Genomic DNA, 21,579 nt, shown 5'->3' with positions numbered 1-21,579 from the left:
AGTGTGTCCTCAGGCACCTGTGGAAAAGAAATATACTCAAGAATGAATCTAAACAGAAAGATGTATTAGTGAAAGAAGACTGGCTTTATGGGCTGTAAATAAGAAAGTTTTACTAAAACACTTTTGTTCTTTGTTTCTTCCTGAAGAAAATTTCAGACAGGAAAGACAAAAATAGACAACATTAGCCTCAGGAAGAATGCTTTTTTTTTAAGTAAAAATGCATAGATGTAAGGATAGAAGCAAAGGCAGTTAATGTCATTGGGTCACTGTCCTTCCTGCAGAAAATACTAAGTTCCTTTTGATTATTTCTGAGATTCCATTTAACTTCAGAGGTCTATCATTCTACAAGTAAAAGGAGGACTTTGGGAGAGATTAGTCACGAGCAAAATGTAAGAAGCTTTTTCAGTCCTGTTTTAATTTGGAGGTGGGGTCCAAATAAAAAATTTATTTTTATTTACATAGTCAAAAATAAAATGTATTTTTTGTTGCCATTTGTTTATTTTTAATGAAGTTTGCCATGAATGAACTAAGTCAGCATTTCTCTGAAGGCTCTTGGTGAGTACAAAGTGGACGTTCTGTCTTTTTGAGAATTGCCATATGATTTATGCAATTGCCATACTGATTAAGGGTGGTGGACCAAACAAATAAGAAAATTATAATTATTTAAGATTAATAAGAAAAAAAGATACACATTTCTTTAATATAAGTTTTATGTAACAAGGGAGTCTTCACAAGAACATTATGACCTGAAGAAATGATTAAATGTATAGGCTTTTATGCTACGTTTGATGAAGAATGTATAGAAATGGAGAAATACGATTAAAGAGTGTGATCTAATGGTAATAAACTGGAGGGAAATTTAGCAAAGCCTATTTGTTCACATTCTTGTCTATGACTGTTTGTCATCAAAGATAAGGACACTTGTTTTCTCTGGGTATAAAGAGGGTGACTCTAAAATGAGGGTCTATGACCTGCTTCAGGGGAAGGTCAGCCTGCTAAAAGTGAAGACAATTAGGATAATAACCATATGATATTCCTCTTCCATGTAATGAATAGTAAATATATTTTATCTTCCTTATTGTTTTCTCAATAACATTTTCTTTTTTCTAGCTTACTTTATTGTGAGAATACAGTATATAATAAATGCAACATGCAAAATATGTGTTAATCAACTTTTTAGGTTTTTAGTAAGGTTTCTGGTCAAGAGTAGGCTCTTTGTAGTTAAGTTTTGGGGGACTCAAAAGTTAAACATGAATTTTCAACTATGAGAGGGGATTAGTACCTGTAATTCCAAGGGTCAACCATGATAATACTATTAAGTAAAATTTTTTTAGGTAAGTATGTGCCTAGTACTCTTCAAAGAACTTTACATTTAATCTTTACCATGATCCTGTAAAGGAAGTGTAATTATTATTTTTATTTTATAGATGTTATAACTGAGGCAGCCTATTCTCCCATAGTTTTGAAGGGTTTAGAAGTAGGCCTAGGACCCAAATCTAGGACATCTGACCCTTTTTTTTTTTTTTTCTTTTTTTAAATTACACTTTAAGTTCTAGGGTACATGTGCACAACGTGCAGGTTTGTTACATATGTAGACATGTGCCGTGTTGGTTTGCTGCACCCATTAACTCATCATTTACATTAAGTATTTCTCCTAATGCCCCTCCCTGATCCCTCCAACCCACGACAGGCCCCGGTGTGTGATGTTTCCCACCCTGTGTCCAAGTGTTCTCATTGTTCAGTTCCCACCTGTGAGTGAGAACATGCAGTGTTTGGTTTTTAAACATCCGACCCTTCCATACTGGGTGAACTTCACTGCTATTGCACAGAGATAAGAAAGTAGAGAAGTGTTCTTTGCAGACTCATCACTTAAAAAGTCTCAGGAGAGTGGCCTATTAAAATTTATCAATAGTAGTTATATGCTAACATATCTTAAGCGTAAATGAAAACAGATGCAGTGTAGAGACTGAATTGCCTTTACCAAACCATGGTGCGACTCAGTAGGTTTACTGGGCTCAGGATAACGTAATATCTGAGTATAGAACTGGAATAAAGATTATCTAGATCCAGATCTTGGCTCTGTCCTTTACCATAAATATGACTGTAAGTTAGCTGCTTAATTTGAAGCTGCTTAATCTCTATGAGGCTCAGTTGCCTCTTTTAAAAGGTATATTAATGATACATGTCTCAGTATTTTTGTGAAAGAGTACACAAAGTGCTTCGTAAGTTTTCAATAAATGGAAGTTATTATCATTATCATTATTATGCATCTTGGAAGGCTCAGAAGAACTCTTAATGTGACAACAGCTGCTGATGACACTAAAGAGAGAAACAAAGGAGAGCTTTTTCTTATTTACTCATATCAAACGTAAAAGTGTTAATAAGGAGGCAGCAGGACCGCAAAAGAAAAAAACGAAAGAGAGAAAGCAACATAGTTATAAGAAAGGAATCTCATTACCAAGCACATGTATTCAAGGATTTTGAGTATGTATTTCAAAGTAAAAAGGGTTTTTTTTAAAATTGAAAATATTAGTAAACAAGTAAACATTTAGGAGAGAATATATAATGCTCGAAGAAAACCTTCAATAGTGCAACTCTAAGTAGTAGTCACTTGCTTTAATTATATTAATGTTAATTTTGTAGTTTAATATGTCTTCTTTCTAAAGACGATATGGATGGGTATTTTTTAAAAAGTATTTGTCATGTTATTTTATTCTTTGGTAGAATTTTACTATTTAATGAATACAGCTTGATGTCCAGTACTATTTGACATAAAACACATTGATGAGTCAGTAAGCTGATCTTTGAAATCCTGCTAAAGAACATTTTTAAAGTCACTTGTAAATAAAATATATAAATATAAAACTGAACACCATTCATCATCTAAATTTAATTTATAATTTGTTTTAAACATTTACTGAAAAGTCAAAAATGTCAAGCATATTAAAATACTGGCCTGACAGAAGCCCTAAGGGAAAACAAACAAACAAAAATCTCTTTTGGTAGCAGAATAAAAAAAAACAAACAAAGGACTTGTTCTTCTGGACTGAACTGTATTTAAATCTCAAAAGATGGACACCTCACAACCTTCCTACAGCAAGCAGTATGAGTTAATAATTGATTATTATATTAATTATTAAAATTATTGAAGCTAGAACTCAGATTTCTATTTTACATTTACATATATAATTATTCTATTAATGGATTCTAGCTGAAATAAAAGAGAAACAACATGAGTCACTGGGGCAGGGGGTAGGATCAATGACCTCTGGAGATTGATCCCAGTGTTCTCACAGATTTCTCTTCTGTTATCGGGTGCTATAGCTTTTTATAGTGATACTGCTAGAGCCTACTCAAGAATTGGACTCGTTCTTTTGTTCCATGAATGCCAATTCTGCAGAAGCCACTGTGATAGAAATTCAAATGTAATGAAAAACAAACATTCACTCATTTATTATCACTACTTGTCTGCCACAAAGACAGATTTTGAGGGAAAAAAAAGTTAAATGAAATAGTTTCTGTTCTCCCAAAGCTTACTTGAGACGTATTAGGCAGGAAGATACACAAACAAATAAAAATGTGTTTGCCATTTGTAGGGAAATTATAGGGTGTTTTAGAGTTTAATGGAAGATTTAATCTTTCAGAGAAGCTTGGGGAGACTCCCCTGGGAAGTGACACTTGAACTGATCTGTAGGAGGACATATGTGATGAATAACAGAAAGGGCATTCAAGGCAGTGAAAATGATACAGTCAAAGAACCCATGGAGGAAGGAAGCCTGGCAAATGCAAGGGGAATAACAAGATGAAGGTGGCTGGAAACAGAAAGCAGGAGCAAGCATAGTTTAATAACGTTGGGATGAAAGAAGCAGGGAGACCATACAGAGAGTGTTGGAGCCACAGGACACCATTAAATGGTTTTAAATAGGTAAGCAAACTGGCAAAGTTTGCCTTTGGAGAGAATCACTCTGGCTGCTGAATGGAGAACAGATTCAAGAATGCCAAAGTGAATGTACATTGACGTTTTAGGAAGATTTGAAAGTGTCTAAGCAAGAAATCATGAGGTTTTTGACCCTCCAAGTGTTATCCAAAAGAACATTTTGCAATGATGGAAATCTAATCTGTATTCTACTGTAGTCACCATTAGCTACGTGGCTATTCAACACTTAAATGTACCTAGAGTGACTGAGCAACTGAATTTTATGTTTTTTTTTTTTTAGTACTAATTATTCCAAATTTACATTTTAAAAGCCACAGGTTAAAAAAAAAAAAAAAAAAAGGCACATGTAGCTAATGGCTAATGTATTGTACAGCTCTGCTCAACAGGATTAGAATTTAGTATATTAAATGATTTCAATATATGACCGTATGGACAAAACACTGTAGTTCAAAATGGAGATGAAAACAGAGATAACATGAGAAATATCATTACAGCTACTATCTGGAAGAGCCCAAATTTGAATCTAAATTACAGTCATGCTTCACTTATCAATGGTGATGTGTTCTGAGAAATGCATCTTTAGGTGATTTCGCAGTTGTGTGAACATCATAGACCCTTCTTACATAAACTTAAATGATGTCACCTACTACACACCTAGGCTCTATGGTATAGCCTACTGTTCCTAGGTTACAAACCTATATCATGTAATTGTACTGAATACTGTGGACATTTATAACACAATGACATTTGTACTATCTAAACATATCCAAACATAGAAAAGTTACAATAAAAACACGGTGTACTAGATAAAAAATAGTGCACATATATGGGGCACTTACCATGAATGGAGCTTGCAGAACTGGGTGTTGTTCTGGATGAGTGAGTGAGTGAGTGAGTGGTGAGTGAATATGAAGGCCTAGGACATTACTATACACTACGGTAGGCTTTATAAACACTATACACTTAGGCCGCCACTAAATTTATAAACAAATAATTTTTCTTTAATAATAAGCTAAGCTTGCTGTAACTATTTTACTTTATAAACTTTTAAATTTCTTTACTTTTTGACTTTTTTTGTAATAACATTTAGCATACATTGTACAGCTGTTCAAATATGTGTTCTTCATAGCCTTATACTACGAGCTTTTATCTATTTAAACTTTTTTTAATTTTCATTTTTTTATTTTTTAAATGTTTTTGTTAAAAATAAAGACACAAATACATACATTTGCCTAAGCCTACATAGGGTCAGGATCATCAATGTCATTGTCTTCCAGAGCTGTATCTTGTCCCACTGGAAGGTCTTCAGAGACAATAACACACATGGAGCCATCATCTCCTAAGATAACAATGCCTCCTTCTGGATACCTCCTGAAGGACCTGCCTGAGCCTCTTTCACAGTTAGTTGTTTTTTTTTTTTTTTTTTTTAATAAGTAGAAGGATTACACTCTAAAATAGTAAGTGTAGTATAGTAAAAGCATAAACCAGTAACATAATGGTTTATTATCATTATCAAGTATTACGTACTGTATAAAATTATATGTGCTACAATTTTATGTGACTGGCAGCACAGTAAGTTTGTTTACACTAGCATCACCACAAACACATGAGTAATATGACACACTATGATATTCTGACAACCATGACATCACTAACCCAGGAAATTTTTTAGGTCCATTATCATCATAGGCGACCACAGTTGTATATGTGATGTGGTCTGTCATTAACTAAAATGTCATTAAGACTGTACTTAGTCTCTAAACCTTATTCTGTTTCTTTCTTTTCTTATGGCTTTTTCCTCTGTAAGAAGTCAAAGGTAGAGAGAAAAAGACAATAAAAAATATCTTCAAAGAAGAGAAGAAATCTGATCTTTCCTTACGTCTGCTTAGTTGGCATAACTGTAGGATGTCCATAGTTGTGGCTTTCCTGGGAAAATTTGATTTTACACTGGTTATCCCAACCTAATATTAATGGTATCCCCTTACACTCTCAATAGTGTCCAGTTTGGATGATAAATTATACGGTCTTTTTAGCCAACTGCTACTGAAGCTGTCAGATTTATTGCACAAAATATATTTCTAAAAATAAGTAGCACGAGAGGAAATATGGCCTCAATTTTCTTGGTTAAAGTTTCCACCAGAAAGTTTTAAACATTAAAAAGTACAAAATTAATTACAATTATTGAATGATAAAGTATAACATTGTATGAAGTTGATGACTGTTAAAACTATTTGAGTGTTTAAGTTTTGTCAGGTTCTCTTTGGTAATGTCAGTTAAGTGTCTTTCATTAATTCTTATATGCCTCACTTTTCCTGTAAATAACTTATTAACCACCCACTACTTTTTTTCTGACTGATTAAATGATATAAATGTTAAGAAAAACAACATGAATGACATAAATGCCAAGAATCAGTTGCAATGTAAAAATATGTTTAATACAGAGGTTCTGTTTATGACTCCCAAAAACATACTTAAGGAAGCACACAGTTAACTGACATCTAATATCAGCAGTTAATGAGGATTGGTAGAAAACCTTTATTTTCTTACTCTGTAGTCCATTTGTGAGGAGCTTAATATAAGAAAGGTAGTAGGTCAAACTAATAAAGAATAGGACAATGTACTGTTCCAAGAACTTGTCTAATGATGTTCCAGTGCCAAAAATGATCTGAAAAATTGAGATAATTGAGTCTTTGATCAGAAGGGTGTAAAATAATGTTGGAAATAATCAAGTGAAGATGTAAAGCTATGACTTGGTTTCCCGTGCTGAGCATGTTAACATTCTTCATTGTTCCTTCTTGCATGCTGAACATGGCTGACATTTTTTCAAAATAACGAGAAACACTATTGAGTGAAGTTCTTTTCATCTTTGCTGTCCACATGTATCGCTACCATCCGAAATTTGCAGTTGCATATAGCAGTTACAAAGAAAAGGATTGTTCTCATGCAGGCATGGGTACCCGAAGGGGCTGTATCAACACATAGAACAGTTAGTCACACATTCTCCTAAGTTAGCCTGCTGGAACAGACAGCAAAAGACCAAGAGGTAGCAAACAGACAATTTAATCCACAACTGCATCCTCTGCATTTACTCATGTACTCATGAGTCACAGACTGTAGCCATAGGATAAAGGACTTTTAGTCACATGAGGGATATTTTCCCAGGTGGCATCCAGAATAAAAGTTGTTTTTCAACAAAATCTTAATATATGAAACTCTTCTAATCATGTAATCTCCCCATCCCCTCACACACACACACTACTTTTGGGGTCAAAGGAATCATTTCCTGTATTTTCATGGAGTTTTGCATAAGTAATCAGGCATAGAACCAACTCTTATGAATCACAGATTAATGAGAAGCTTCTTTTGAGTCTGACTTATGTTAAACACAGAGAGAAGATGTGTGAATTCTCTGCACTCACACGAGATTTGCTACAAATTACTGTGAATTGTAGACTGATGAGAGGCACAGAATGGGACCTGCACATCATACATATTCAAAGACAGGAGAAGAAAATCTTGATGAGTACCAGGTCAGAGATTTCCCTAAGTTATTCCTAGTAATCACTTTCTCTGATGCCCTGAAAAGTGGAGAGTGAAAATTACCCTCAAACCTACTCTCAGTGATGGCTATCAATTATTTGTAATTGATGTACATACTTATACTTAAATTAATATTTGAAATCATCAAAGGTGTTGACATGCTTCGGTTTGTGCACATGAGGTAGTAAGCAGGCAGGGTGAAGCTGCAGTGTCCTGGGATCTCTGCCAATCTCCTTTAAGACTCAAGCCATGATCAGTGTCTTCCCACACTTACCTGTCTGTCTAGCTATGATATCTTATGTAGGCTGAAGTTTTCTGAACTTTCTTAGTGCAGTCTTAAAATGTACATATGGGCCGAGCACGGTGGCTCATGCCTGTAATCCCAATACCAGCACTTTGGGAGGCCAAGGTGGGCAGATCATGAGGTCAGGAAATTAAGACCATCCTGGCCAACAAGGTGAAACCCCATCTCTACTAAAAACACAAAAATTAGCTGGGTGTGGTGGTGCATGCCTGTAATCCCAGCTACTCAGGAGGCTGAGGCACGAGAATCACTTGAACCCAGGAGGCAGATGTCGTAGTGAGCCGAGATCGTGCCACTGCACTCCAGCCTGGTGACAGAGCAAGACTTCATCTCAAAAAAAAAAAAAAAAAAAAAAAAAAAAAAAAAAAAAGTATGTAAAAACTTCTGTTATTGATATTGATCATGACCTATTTCTCATTTGCAGTTACGATTTTTCAGTTTAAACTCTATGCAAACATTTGTTTGTTGCCCAATTCCCATCTGAAATGCATCCCATAACTGAGTATGCTATTACATATTATTTGTTTTCTTTTTAAAGATGTATTCTTCAGACACAGAGTGGATAAGCAGCATTTCTTATAGAATGATTTCTGAGCTGTGCTCATTTCTGTTTCAATGTGCAATATATTACAAATACAAAAAGAAAGGCGAGGAAAGAAGGCAATCTAACCTAAGACTTGGTAGAACTAATTTGAAGGAAAAGAAATACTGTTGAAAAGTTGATGAAGAAACTTATAGCTATGTGTGTAGTGTGAATGAATGGAACATTAAAATACTCAGGACTTTAATTCTTTTTGAGTTGCCAGATAATAGAATACAACAGGGGCACATGTAAATACAATTAAAAACAGAAGTTATTAATTGCAGTGAGAGATATACAAAAGTGTGACAAAAAGTTCCAAGGAAATGTGAGAATATAATTGGGAATTCAAATAAGACTCTGAGCTTACCCTAAAGTCTGGTAGCATTTTGACAGCTCAATGTGAAGTAGAAGAGCATTTCATGTGAAGGGAATAGTATCTCAGACATACTCAGGAAAGTATATGCAATGTCAAGTTGTCAGGTCGTACAAAGGATAAAGATATATTATGAAAAAGATAGAATAAGAATTGCAGAGGTATACTGAGACCAGGGCATGGAAGTCTTTGAATTCTACGCTTACACACATGGATTTATTTAGTAAATGAGGGGAGTCCTTTCATGATGTTTGACTATGACCATACATGCACTTTAGGATGATACTTTGGTAATGACATGTGGAATAGACCAGAGTAGACAGATAAAGACTATGAACAGTCTGGATGAGAGATATGGAGACCAGACCTCACTGGTCAGAATGAAGAAGAATCCTCAAACATGACACTATCTCTTCCTAAAAACTGTGTCATAATGACATCCGAGGGCCTCAGTTTCTACAATAGGAAATGTTGGTTGAATGCAGAATCAAAAGGATGTGATCCCTGATAATACAGAAGGGAAGAGGCAGTGGGATAGAATCATAGATGAGGCTTTGATATGGTTTGGATTTGTGTCCCCACCCAAATCCATATTCCCTTGTAATCCCCAGTGTTGAAGGAGGGGCCTGGTGGGGGGTAAATGGATCATGAGGGCAGATTTTCCCCTTTCTGTTCTCATGATAGTGGGTGAGTGCTCACAAGACCTGGTTGTTTAAAAGTGTGTAGCACTTCCCCCTCTTTCTTTCCTGCTCCAGCCATGTGAAGATGTACTGCCTTCCCTTTGCCTTCCACCATGATTGAAAGTTTCCCGAGGCCTCCCCAGTCTTGCTACCTGTACAGCCTGTGAAACAGTAAGTGAATTAAGCTTCTTTTCTTTATAAATTTCCCAGTCTCAGGTATGTCTTTATAGTAGTGTGAGAATGAACTAATAAAGGCTTCAAAACCTGTGTGACTGGAAGAATGAAAAGGTTGTTAGTAAAAATAGTAGGAGAATTATTATCTGGGGATTAGGAAGACAAAATTTTCTTTCAGTGTCATAGACAATCCTGTTCTAAATTCTAAGTGTTAAAATTTTCAAATTTTATGCTTATTTATCAATTAAATACAAGTCCTGACTTTCGAAAACATATAACATGGTTTGTACAAATATAATGAATTTTTAAACATACTTCATTTAAACATGTGACTCATTAGAAAACAGAATTGGAAAATTTCATGTAAATCACAGATAAAGACAATGGCAATATTTTCGTTTGTCTTTGTTTTGATTCTGACCTTCCCTCTTGTTACCCAGGCTGGAGCGCAGTGGCACCTTCTCAGCTCACTGCAACCTCCACCTCTGTGTTAAAGCGATGCTCCTGCCTCAACCTCCTGAGTAGCTGTGGGATTACAGGCGCCCACCACCATGCCTGGCTAAGGTTTTTTCTCTGTAGTTTTCGTAGAGACTTTTACCATGTTGGTCAGGCTAGTCTCAGACTTCTGACCTCAGGTGATCTGCCCACCTTGGCCGGCCAAAGTTCTGGGATTACAGGCGTGAGCCATGGCGCCCGGGGAAAATGGCAATTTTAATGAAATAATGAAAACACCTACATCACCGTTATACATTCAACATTTTAAGAAAATTACAAATTAGTGATAAGTTCATAAAAGTGTGTAGCACCTCCCCCTCCTTCTCTCCTGCTCCAGTCATGTGAAGATATACTGCCTTCACTTTGCCTTCCGCCATGATTGAAGGTTTCCTGAGGCCTCTCCAGCCATCCTACCTGTACAGCCTGTGAAATGGTAAGCCAATGAAGCCCATAGTCTACAAAAACAAAAGCTTATTTATTTTGAAAACTACTTGTTTTTTCCCCTAAAAGTGAGATCTGTCATGAAAGTACAATTTTTAACAAATTATCTCCCTATGACCTCAAGGGTTTTATTAACTTTTTTTAATTTGGGGGTTTTCTGTTTTTTTGTTTGAGTTAATTTTTCTTTGAGTTCACACAATCAGAATTTTTATCTTCTAGATAGCAAAATGTCGACTTTGTCATGTTAATCAGCTTACTGTTCTCATAATTGTCATTGGCAACAACTCTTCTGAAGTATACAGATATTTTCACTTTTCAGCAGAGCACAATCTCTAATGAATGTTTCACAAATAGAGCACTGGCATATTTCTTCTATTTAATTTTTACTATAATACTTTGAGTGAGGTATGGATAGTCTCCTTTTACAGGGTGATTTTTTGACATTATGAAGCTAAGTTAATTGCCAATAATTAGTAATTTTGTTGTATGACTCCAGGTGCTGCTCACTTTCTACTACCTGTCAGCTACTTCTTCACTGTCACTGATGCCCAGAGTGCTTCCTCTAAGGTGCCCTCTTGGGTGGTATAGTAGTAGCATCAAGTAATGTCTCCAATGTTACTACACAAACTATAGTTGCTGTGTAAATAACCTTGTGCTTCTACAGAGAGGAAATCTGTCTATTTCTCTGTAACTGTTAGGGAAGATATGGCTCAGTCTGAATAGCCTCTCACAAAATACACTAGACAATGGCATTAGTAATACTGTAAGTCTGGAACAGAAGGGATTAGTGAGTATCAATCAGCACTACTTTTCAAATTAGTTTAAAATGTGTATATTATGCATCCTAACATTAGGAACCCTGTGGGGAAAGCTTGTGGAAATTTGGATGTTACATAGAGGGCTTTGCTATTCAGACCTGAGCATCTAGGTCTAACCCAAAATCGTATGTTAACTGGTTGTGTTTCTTTAAGGTGTCACTTGATCTTTTAGAGCCTCGGGTTTTTTTTAAAGAGAAAAATGAAGTGTTGATGACTGGGGATCAATTCTTCGCAGGTCTCTCATGTTTTTCCACATCTTGTGAGCTGATACTGACAGCCTTTGTTCCAGACTATCTATTCAATTACGTTTGTATAGTGAACAGCCTTGGAAAATAGAAATAGTGTCTCCCTCCAGAACAATGGTCAGGCATGCTTATTGCCCATTAATAGCTTTCGGGTTCCCTAAGCTCAGGGTTTCATTTTGATAGTGCAACCTACTGTGTGAACAGATATCATCTGGCCCTTTTCATGTTACTCTGTGGGAACTGGGGCTCAGTGAACTGTCACGAGATAATATTGATGCTCTGGCTATTGATATTACGGTGAGTATTGAAACCCTTTGTTTCCGACCCAGGAGCCTTCCTGTCTTTTGCCGGCATCCATGAAACTGCGGCAGGCTAACTAGTTACATTGCAAGAACTGTACGTTCCCAGACCCTTCACACTTCTTGACTCTGATATGTATAGTCTTCACAAACTCTTGCAAAGATTTATTTGCCCCCATCATTCAAATCCCCAAAACTGTACTGTGTAACCCCACCTTCAGCTCAAGTAAACACCAGGCTAAATCCTGACCTTTGCTGGGTAATTTAATTAGCTCTTTCTCAGTAACTCTGCATCATTGACCTTCCAACTGCCCTGCTCTGAAAACATGTGCCACAGTTCTAACTAGGAACGGGTTAAGACCTTTAGAAAACTTGAGTAGTGAAAAGATGATTGTGCCCTCCGCATGTGTAATTCAAAACAAAAATAGTAATAAACAGCAAAGGAAGTTTAAGGAAGTCCAGTGAAATTCTGATTATGTGCATGATGATCATTCAGCCACTGTTGTTCTTATAGTAGCAAATATTAAAATTTTCGTTTCTCAGTAATTTTCTACACCCAAACTTGTGATTAGTCTGCCTATAGAATAACCAAGCAGTACTGATTTGAAACCTAAACCCCAGATCTGAGCTATTATCTACTCTCTTCTTGCATATATATATGTTGTGCCTTCTCCCCAACTCCCTGCCTCTATTCTGTCTCTGCCAAGTCAAGCTGCCTCTCTTCTGCTGAATTAATCTGGTATCAATAGCTTACCTGTCACCACTTGTCAGAATTTCCTCCCACTGCCCAACTTGATTCATACTATCCCACTGCCTCAGTGATTCTGAACTCACTGTCTGACACAACCCACATTTCTTTGAGGTACTGCATGATTCAAAGCCCATCTAAGGAAAGAGGTTCATGTCAGAAATACCATTTTCAGCAGCAACTCAGGTTATGCTCACTTCTAATTATACTGTTAAATGAGTGTCATTCGGTATTTAATTTTGTATTATCAGAGGTATATTGAAAAATAAAAGGCATTTATGCAAAACATTTCAAGAGTTTTTAATATTTTCTCATCAGTCAGAAGACAATCCTATAATTATCATCATCATGATATTTATTTTAAAAAGAGTAAGAAAATAACAGTAAACTCGAATGCCTTTAAGGGTTAGGATAGATACGTAATTTCTTAATACAAAGACATGTAAGATAGCAAAGAAGGATGAAGGATATCTCTCATTTGTAAATGTCTAATAAGTATTGGAAAGTTGTGAGAAAAAGATTAAAATTACACGAAATAGTGAAGTCAACTGATTCATACATATTTTTAGCTGAATGAGAATTTATTTAAAGAATGAATTAACACTTTACATATATTATGGCACCCACTCAGAAATTGCCCCCCTCTTTCACCCCAATTACACCACTAGTCTTTTTTCTTTTTCTTTCTTTTCTTCTCTTTCTTCTTCCCCCCCAACCCTCACTCATTTTTGTTTGTTTGTATGTTTTTGTTTTGAGACAGTGTCTCACTCTGTCACCCAGGCTGGACTGCAGTGGCACAATCACGGCTCATTGCAATCTTCCTCTCTTGGGCTCAAGCGATCTGCCCACTTTGGCCTCCCAAAGTGCTGGGATCACAGGTATGAACCACCACAACTGGCCCCTCACCATCTTCTTACGAACTGGCAACTTTTCCTTTTTGGTAATCATCAAAATACTTAAAATATTTTCCTAAGCCTAGAGGTATATCTAACAAAGGAAACCTTCCCCTACTCTCATTGCTTCATCTGAGTGAAGAAATAGGTTTATATCCAAAGTACTTACTGGATAACATTATTAAAAACAGTGGCAGTTTAGCTTTAATATGATTTATATATGTGGCATGATTGGGAAAGATATTTACTGTGTTTCTCTACCATGTTACACTCAGGACTCCATCAAGCCTCCTGTCCCAAAGTGATTAGATCCTCTGTGATATCTACTTGGAGTATATCCTTTCCCATTTTCGTGGGTATTGACTCTAGTAATCACCTTGAATTTCAAGTAGCAGCCAGGCACTTTTATTTCAGGTTGATTGTCAGTAGCTAAGTTTTCAGCACACTGCCAAGTCTCCATAATGTCAACAAAGCTAGCAGTCAGTCCTGGGCGAGATTTGTCCCCTTCCTGAAGCAATGTCTGAAGCTGAACAGGAGTCACTCCCTGGCATCTCCCCAGTCCTTGTGTGCCATGTGGATAAAAAAGATACAGTCGCCATGACTGGCTAGCTTGAAGATGCCAACAGGTCTCAATTGCCTTAACTTGGTTTATGACAAACCCAGCCTAAGGCTGCCATTTAAAAATGGAGAGACGGCCGGACTCATCTTTCTCAAGCTATCTGGACTTCAATATTACTCTTGTGACCTGAATTATCTTATTTAGTTGTTTTCTTGGTTGATGCAAGTCAGCTCCTGGAAGGCGGAACTGTTTTGTTCTCCATTGCACCTCCTGGGATTTTTGCCATAGGCTTCTCTGTACTGTTTGCATTTCTGGTTGTTTGCTTGAGTTACCTCTTTGGGAACTGAGGAATTTACACTAAAACACCTGTTGCTTTACAGAAGAGATACTAGTGCCCATCTGGCAGGGGCCTTTTCTAGTCTCAGGCACGCTGAGCAGACCTACACCTTGCCTTCTGAGAGAGAAGAGGATAGTCCTCAGCCCCCTGAAGACTGGCAAGGGTGCCTTAGTGAGGACATCACCTGCAACTCCCACATGGATAGACAAGGCCATGGAGAGAGGAGAACACCAACCCAGGAGTGACAAGAGCCTGCCATTGTCAATGACGCCGCAGGCACCACAATGCCCCTTCTTAGCAGGGACCCAGCAGGTCTTACCAGCTTCATTATTTTCTAGGTATGATGGCATCCTGTCTCCCATTTTTGCTAAAATTCCAACTGGAGAAAGAGTTCATTTTTAGCTTAAAAAAAAAAAAAAAAAAAAAAAATTCCTGTTTTGTCTGCTAAAAAATCACATAAAATAACTGGTGGACTATTTGAAATGGCGTGGCCTCTGCTCTGACTTATTAACTGTGATCTTGACTAAGTTAAAGCAATCACTCTGACCTTACGTTACTCCCTCAAATTTGAATAAAAATAGCAACTTCCTCTACTTGTAAATTACTTCAAAAAATTACATTCTTGAGATTCAAAGATAGGTAACACCTGCCTTCAAGAAACTAACTCTCAAGGCTGGGGGATAGAAATCCTGCCTCCTGACCGGATTGCACTCTTGTAAATGCTGTACTAATGCTATACACATTCTCCAAATCAAGTTAATTTCAAAGTCTTGCCAAATCTACTTTTTTGCAATCTCTAAGTCATGTGTATGTCTTTCCATTCCTGCATCCCCGGGGGATTGCAGCCATCCGCTCACCTCCTCTCCTAATCCAAAATGTTCCCAACTGGTCTCCTGCTTTGCCTTTCTCCTGATCACTTCCTATAGCAGAGTAATCGCGACTTGAAATGCAAATTATATTGTATGACGTATCTCCCAAAAACATTCAGCTGCCCAACTCCCTTAACACGGAGTCCAAATTTCCTTAACATAGTTTAAGAGTCTCTTCATGAGCAAAATGCTTCTGTCTTCTCCAGTCATACCCAAATCCTTCCTAATCAAAGACCATTTGTATCAGTTTAAGAACAGAGACGGTTGTTCCCGATATAAGGAAGAGCATTGGCAAAGTTGCAGATAATAATTCATGTGAGTGCTATTCAGAGATCTGAGTAGTAATGCCTCAGAATTACTAGAAGGCATGGATGAAAGGATAAAGAGAAAGAAAAGCAGGCCACAAAACCACAGTCTAGATTGTAGGAGACTTGCGTTGTGGTAACGAGCAGGGACTTGTCTGCTGGCTGTCAGGAGTCCTCATCCATGATCTGCTAGAATATCATTAGAACTGCATTTTAGAAAGTTAAGTGTAGTGGCTGCAAACCATACGTATAGGAGGTAGAGCTTTGAGTAGACAAGAACATTGTGGTTTAATAAAACTCTGCAAGAGAGATTAGAGCACAAACAAAGGCAGCCATAATGGAAATGGAAAGAAGGTTAAAGGCTAAAGACTCCAGAGACATTTTGAAAAATGTGGGAAATTAGGAGAGGAGATGCATCAATCAAGACATCAGGACTACTGATTTGTGAGACTAGGGAATTAGGATGTTCTTGATGAAAGGAATTTTGAGCAAAGGAATTTTGCAGAGATCAGAGTAGAATTTTTTTTTTTTTCCTGAAAGCATTCTGAAAACTGTAAACACCCTACTGCATAAGAGATCATCATCATTATTACCAAGCAGTCCTATGTTAATAGCCCTTTGGGTCTGGAGCTTGAATTAGGGGCTATACCTTGTACTTGAAAGAAACTATATCTTGACTAGTCCAGATGAATATTACTTAACCTGCTTTAAGATCCTCTAGCGAGGAACAACCATAACAAATCCAAGAAAACCTCCCTTCCTAACAACGGTGCATCCTTCCAGCTGCCTTATCAATGATATCATCCCTTCGATCTGTTACAGAGTCCATTTGGACAATTTGTAAAGGGATTCACGACATTCTGGTAAAAGAGAATTATGATTTCTGGATTCTTTAAAATTCAAATGTAGGGGGAAAAAAAGCAAGTCTTCTGTTTGATCATAAAAGCTATAAAGATGCAAAGAGAGAAAGGCCCATTCTAGCGTTTCAATAATATCTGTTTTCACTGAAAACCTGAGCTGACTTTCATCATCTACACTTCAGACTGGGCTAATATCTCAGAAAGCTGCAAATACTGTGAACGCTGTCACACTAGCACAAAGCCCTTGCAAAAATTTCCCCAAAATACAGATTAAAAAACACATTTTCTCTCTCTCTCTCTTCCTCTATCTCTCTGTCTCTCTCACACACACACACACACACACACACGCATACACATACACAAAAGTTGTCCTTAATTGTTAAATTATTTTCACTGTAGGAAACATAAATCTTTCAATTAATATAGTATTGTTCATGCTAAAAATGTTTTATCCATTAAAAGGATACTCAGTTATAATAGAGTAGTTCAATCAGTACTTGTAAATTGCACATTTTGAGGGGATAATTGGTAAATGCAAACTCAACTAGAAAAGAAGAGAGAGAAGTGTGTCTTTGTTCCTTCTGTGAGGTTGGAAAGCCAAAGTAAAGGAATGCAGAGCACCACCAGTCAACATACCTTGAATTATGAAAACAGCACCTACTACTGTATCATTCAGAGAGATCACTCACAAATCTATTTTTCAATTGTATCTATTTTTTTTGTGTGTGTGTGTGCTGGCATTAGGCAATGGACCACCTTTGTATTTAAAGTCTTTTCTTTAAAAAGATTTTAAATTTAGAAAAAGCCTTTGCACTTAAACAATGCATCCTTATCTGTCACTTTCATGCTTAAATGGTCGTCCAATTTGACATCAACTTTATTGAGAATAATAAGTCTAAATGGAGCTTCTATTATCCAGTGTTCTGTATTTAGGTAGCACTTCAGTTGAAAGAAGATTATTTCATTTTTATCTTTTCTGGAACGCTAGAGGAAAAGCTCAGACACTGTCACATTTCATTTGCAGATAAACCGGTATTCATCTTAGGTTAACTGGTTACCACTACTCACTTTCACCTAATGTTTCCATATGTTTTTTCTTATACAGCAGTGTCTACTTTTATTTCCGAATGAATCATGTGTGGCTATTTGACTTTTTACGGCTCATGGATTCCTCATGAATATCCAAATTGTATTTTCATTACCCAGTATACAACCCTTTCTAAGTAGCAAGATTTTTTTTGTGTGTGTACAGTTTGATGACATTTCTTATGTGTTAGCAGCGAATATTTCCTTGGCTTATTCATGAAGAAATGAGTGATGAAGCTGCCCACAAGCATTTGTACTTGATATTTGTGTTCAGGTTCTTTTAATCAAGGATTTTGACTACTCTACAAGTTAGAGGGAAGTATGGTGAAGACCAAAGTCTTCACATGTTTGTTCTGCATATTTTTATCTTGCTCATGCAAACAATGTGTCAATGTGGCTATCTACAAATAAAAGTTTGGAAGTTTTAGCTCAGAAAAATGCTGTTCTCTAAATAAAGTAATATAGTGTGAAAATTCTTGTTTATGTAAAACATTTTAGTGTGAAATACAAGAATAACTACAAAGGATAAAACTGTCGCTTGTTTTTAAAACTGAAGATTCGAGCAGTGGGGTATCATGGGAAGTATTAATAGAAACATGACAAGGAAAGGCTAATAATGTCAATCATTAAAAGACAGCAAAAATAGTAAACAAAATATTTAGGTCACAATCCCATAAAGGATATGTCATTTACAAATTTTAGATGACATCCTCTGATCAAGTACTAACACTTTTGAAAGCAGAGGTATATATTATATATTATCAGAAGTACCTTTTTACAGCAGACATTGTCCTTTAATTCCAAAACAAATTATTGACAGAATTTGTTCACCTATAAGTACGCTGCTGATTTCACATACCCATGTTCATTTTTGTAACTCTGGATTTAAATTTGTGGACAACTGTATACAAAGAATCCTGAAGTATTATGCATTTTAGTATTTCTTCTCAATCTAATTAATTTTCTATAATAATAATACTTTGGGTTATAAGAAAATACATTAGTGAGGAGATTTTTATTGCTTGTGTGTGTGTTTTGGACAAAAATGTTCAACTATTGAGCTGCATAACTTTTTTTGTTTTATTTGGATTTTTCAGATTTAAGGAATATAATTGACAAATAGAATTTGCATAGATTCAAGATGTACAATGTGATGGGTTTTTTAAATTTTGTTTTATTGCTTTTTGTTTTTGAGGCAGAGTTTCTCTTTGTCACCCAGGCTGGAGTACATGGCACAATCATGACTCACTGGAGCCTCAACCTCCCAGGCTCAAGCAATACTCCCTTGTCAGCCTCCATACTAGCTGGGACCACAGGTGTGCACCACCAGGCTTAGCTAAATTCTATTTTATTTTTAATTTTTATTTTTAGTAGAGATGGGATCTTATTATGTTGCTTAAGTTGGTCTGGAACTCCTGAGCTCAAGCAGTCTACTCACCTTTGGCTCCCGAAGTACTGAGATTACAAGGGCGAGCCACCATGTCCAGCATGTGATGTTTTTATATGTGTATACATTTTTTAAATTTCATATTTTCTTAGATGGCTACTTTCACATTGTTCATAGATTATTTTTAAAACCTTTATTCAGTAAGAAAAAGGTTTTCTGTTTCACTGATTCAATCGTCTTTACTTCTGTTTCTCACCTACCTTTCTCCATGATGGGAACAGGTGGTGAAAGGGAAGTGTTATAATATTTCATTGATGCTCAAGGTTTGAGATGGAAAGCAACATGAGAATGACTTGTCTCTTTATTTTTTTCACATTTCCTATTCAGAGCTTAACAAAATCAAATCTTAGTAGTAAGTACTTACCTTGCACCAAACAGATCAATCTTTTCCATTAGATTGTCACATGAGACATGAACTCAACTCTAATTGATTTCAAAGTCATGTGGCACAACAGCCCTTATAGTATTTTTTCTATGATAGTCTCAATCAATAGACCTAAGAGCTTAACAAAAATAATTACATGAACATATCTGCTTTCCTGACACCATTTTGTTCCTAGGTGTTAGAAACAGTCTGGTATTAGAAGAAATCCAATAAGTTAGAAGCAGAAAGATTAAGAGTCTGGGTAACTAAGTGCTTGCACCTCCTGGGTTCTAGTAATGCTGATTCCCTCATTTTCTCAATCCTTTCACAGCTTACAGCACAGTCCATCAATCTTACAAGCAGTTCTAATAGTTCCTGGATTTGGAGTTTGATGCAGAGCTTGATGCAGGCTTTGTATGAGCAGATGCTTATATAAAAGCTAAAATAGGTGGGTATTAAAAGGATTAAGTGATTCAGTAGAGTATTTCAGCCAGCCATAATTCAAGACACAATAGTTCAAATCTTTCATTGCTGTTTTCTTTGATAAAATGTAGGTTTTAACCTTTTGGGAAGTCTTTTTCTACAGTGTCAGCAGCAACGCTAGACCTGTCAACTCAACAATACTTTACAACTAATGCCTTTCACAATGTCTGAGGTAGAGAAAGAAATTGTAATAATACTGCCTAGGATTCTGTGAGATTGGAAATGTAGTAGCATACATGGGCTAGTTACTTTGTGTGTGAAAATAGGTGAGTCGGCAGTGACATGAGGGGGAAAAAAAATACCTGCAGCAGAAATCCAAGTCACTGAAAAGAATAAAGTTATTTTATCAGGGGATGCTAAAGACCGGTATGTGTCATGTCTGAATTAAAATTATAAACTATTAAGATGTCATTTTTGTGCTTGAGAGCTTCCAAAGATGACTTTTTGTTTACATCAAAAAAGTAAATAATAATTTAGTCATTAAAAGGTTGAGATTGACAGTTATGTTTATACTGGTTATTTATTCATTTTTAGGTGCAGATGTCTTCTGTTAACCTCACAGGATATGACCATCAATTAACTTCAATTTTGTCTTGTTTACTATGCAAACCTTTGAATTTCATATTTATTTTGCTCATATCAAAACATAATTTTATTGACCAAACTAAGGACATTTTTCTACAAAAGTGTGTTAGCTCTAACATTCCTTTATCATTGGAATCTAACCACACATTGTTCATTCATTCTACAGACATTTATCGAGTGTCTATTATTTGTCAGCTATTGTATTAGATACAACAGTGAGAACACAGACATGGTCTCTTCTAAGAGAAGGTAGAATTCATTTAGAACTGAAAAATAAGCAAATAAAAGAACTTGACATGAGCACAGATTTGAAGACAGTTGAATGAATGTTCTATCTTTAATGGTTAGAATAAGCTGGAAAGTAGAAAGAGAAAGAAATTTAACCTACCTATTTAAGTGAAATAATATTTGGCCCAATATGCCTGAATTTAGTTATTGGTGGATTAATTGAAATATGTTACATGATTTGTAAGTTTCCAGAAGGGCTCCACTGTATAAGTATATATGCTATACAATGCTTTCATTTCAAAATTTCATATACATTTATTGGGGTTAAAATCATATTTTTGAAAATGCAAATCCATCTAGAGATGCAATAGATAAATAGTGATAATTATTTGTCCCATAATTGAATTATCTTGGGATTCTTCAGTTACAGTCAATTGAAATGAGACTATGATTTTTAATGGAAAGAAACAGACTATAACATTGCTGGGGTAATCTGATACAGTGAGTTAACTGAGAGCAGTAAAAGACAGAAAGATAGACAACATGGGGAGCTACAATTCCATAGAGAAACTCTTCCTGCTTTTATAGTAACGCTCTCACTAGTCACTGCTATGCTAACAACGTTGTGAATTGAATTTATTGTTAGATTTTATTTGAGAATAACACAGACATTGCTTTTAGATCATTGCTTCTCTAAGAAACACATTACTAGTAAAGAACCTATGTAGATAAGAGAGAGAGAGAACAGGAACATTTCTATGAGATAATTAGCAATATTATTCTTATTGCCCAACAAAGAATAGTGTATAGTAAATATGTGACTAAGACGGGGGGTAAGTAAATAAAAGAGAAGAAGAAACCTATTTTCCTGAATAGTTTTCTTTAGTAATAGACTTTCTTTTCTTTCAGTTAGTTTCCCCTTTCCT

The 21,579-nt window shown here is 36.1% G+C and overlaps 1 long non-coding RNA gene across 2 annotated transcripts; it reads left to right on the top strand.

Moving 5' to 3' along the window:
• Positions 1–244: 244 nt before the first annotated feature.
• LOC140711452 (uncharacterized) lies at positions 245–18,365 on the top strand. Of its 2 annotated transcripts, XR_012092665.1 has the most exons (6): positions 245–389; positions 512–555; positions 9,493–9,588; positions 10,424–10,519; positions 13,398–13,515; positions 14,470–18,365. It is a non-coding gene; the product is annotated as an uncharacterized lncRNA (long non-coding RNA). The 2 variants fall into 2 exon arrangements; XR_012092666.1 differs by lacking the exon at positions 512–555.
• Positions 18,366–21,579: the final 3,214 nt, after the last annotated feature.

The sequence above is a fragment of the Chlorocebus sabaeus genome, chromosome 3 (assembly GCF_047675955.1).
Source record: "Chlorocebus sabaeus isolate Y175 chromosome 3, mChlSab1.0.hap1, whole genome shotgun sequence".
Taxonomy (NCBI): Eukaryota; Metazoa; Chordata; class Mammalia; order Primates; family Cercopithecidae; genus Chlorocebus; species Chlorocebus sabaeus.
Note: the sequence above shows the minus strand (reverse complement) of the source record. Positions and strands in the feature narration are given on the sequence as shown.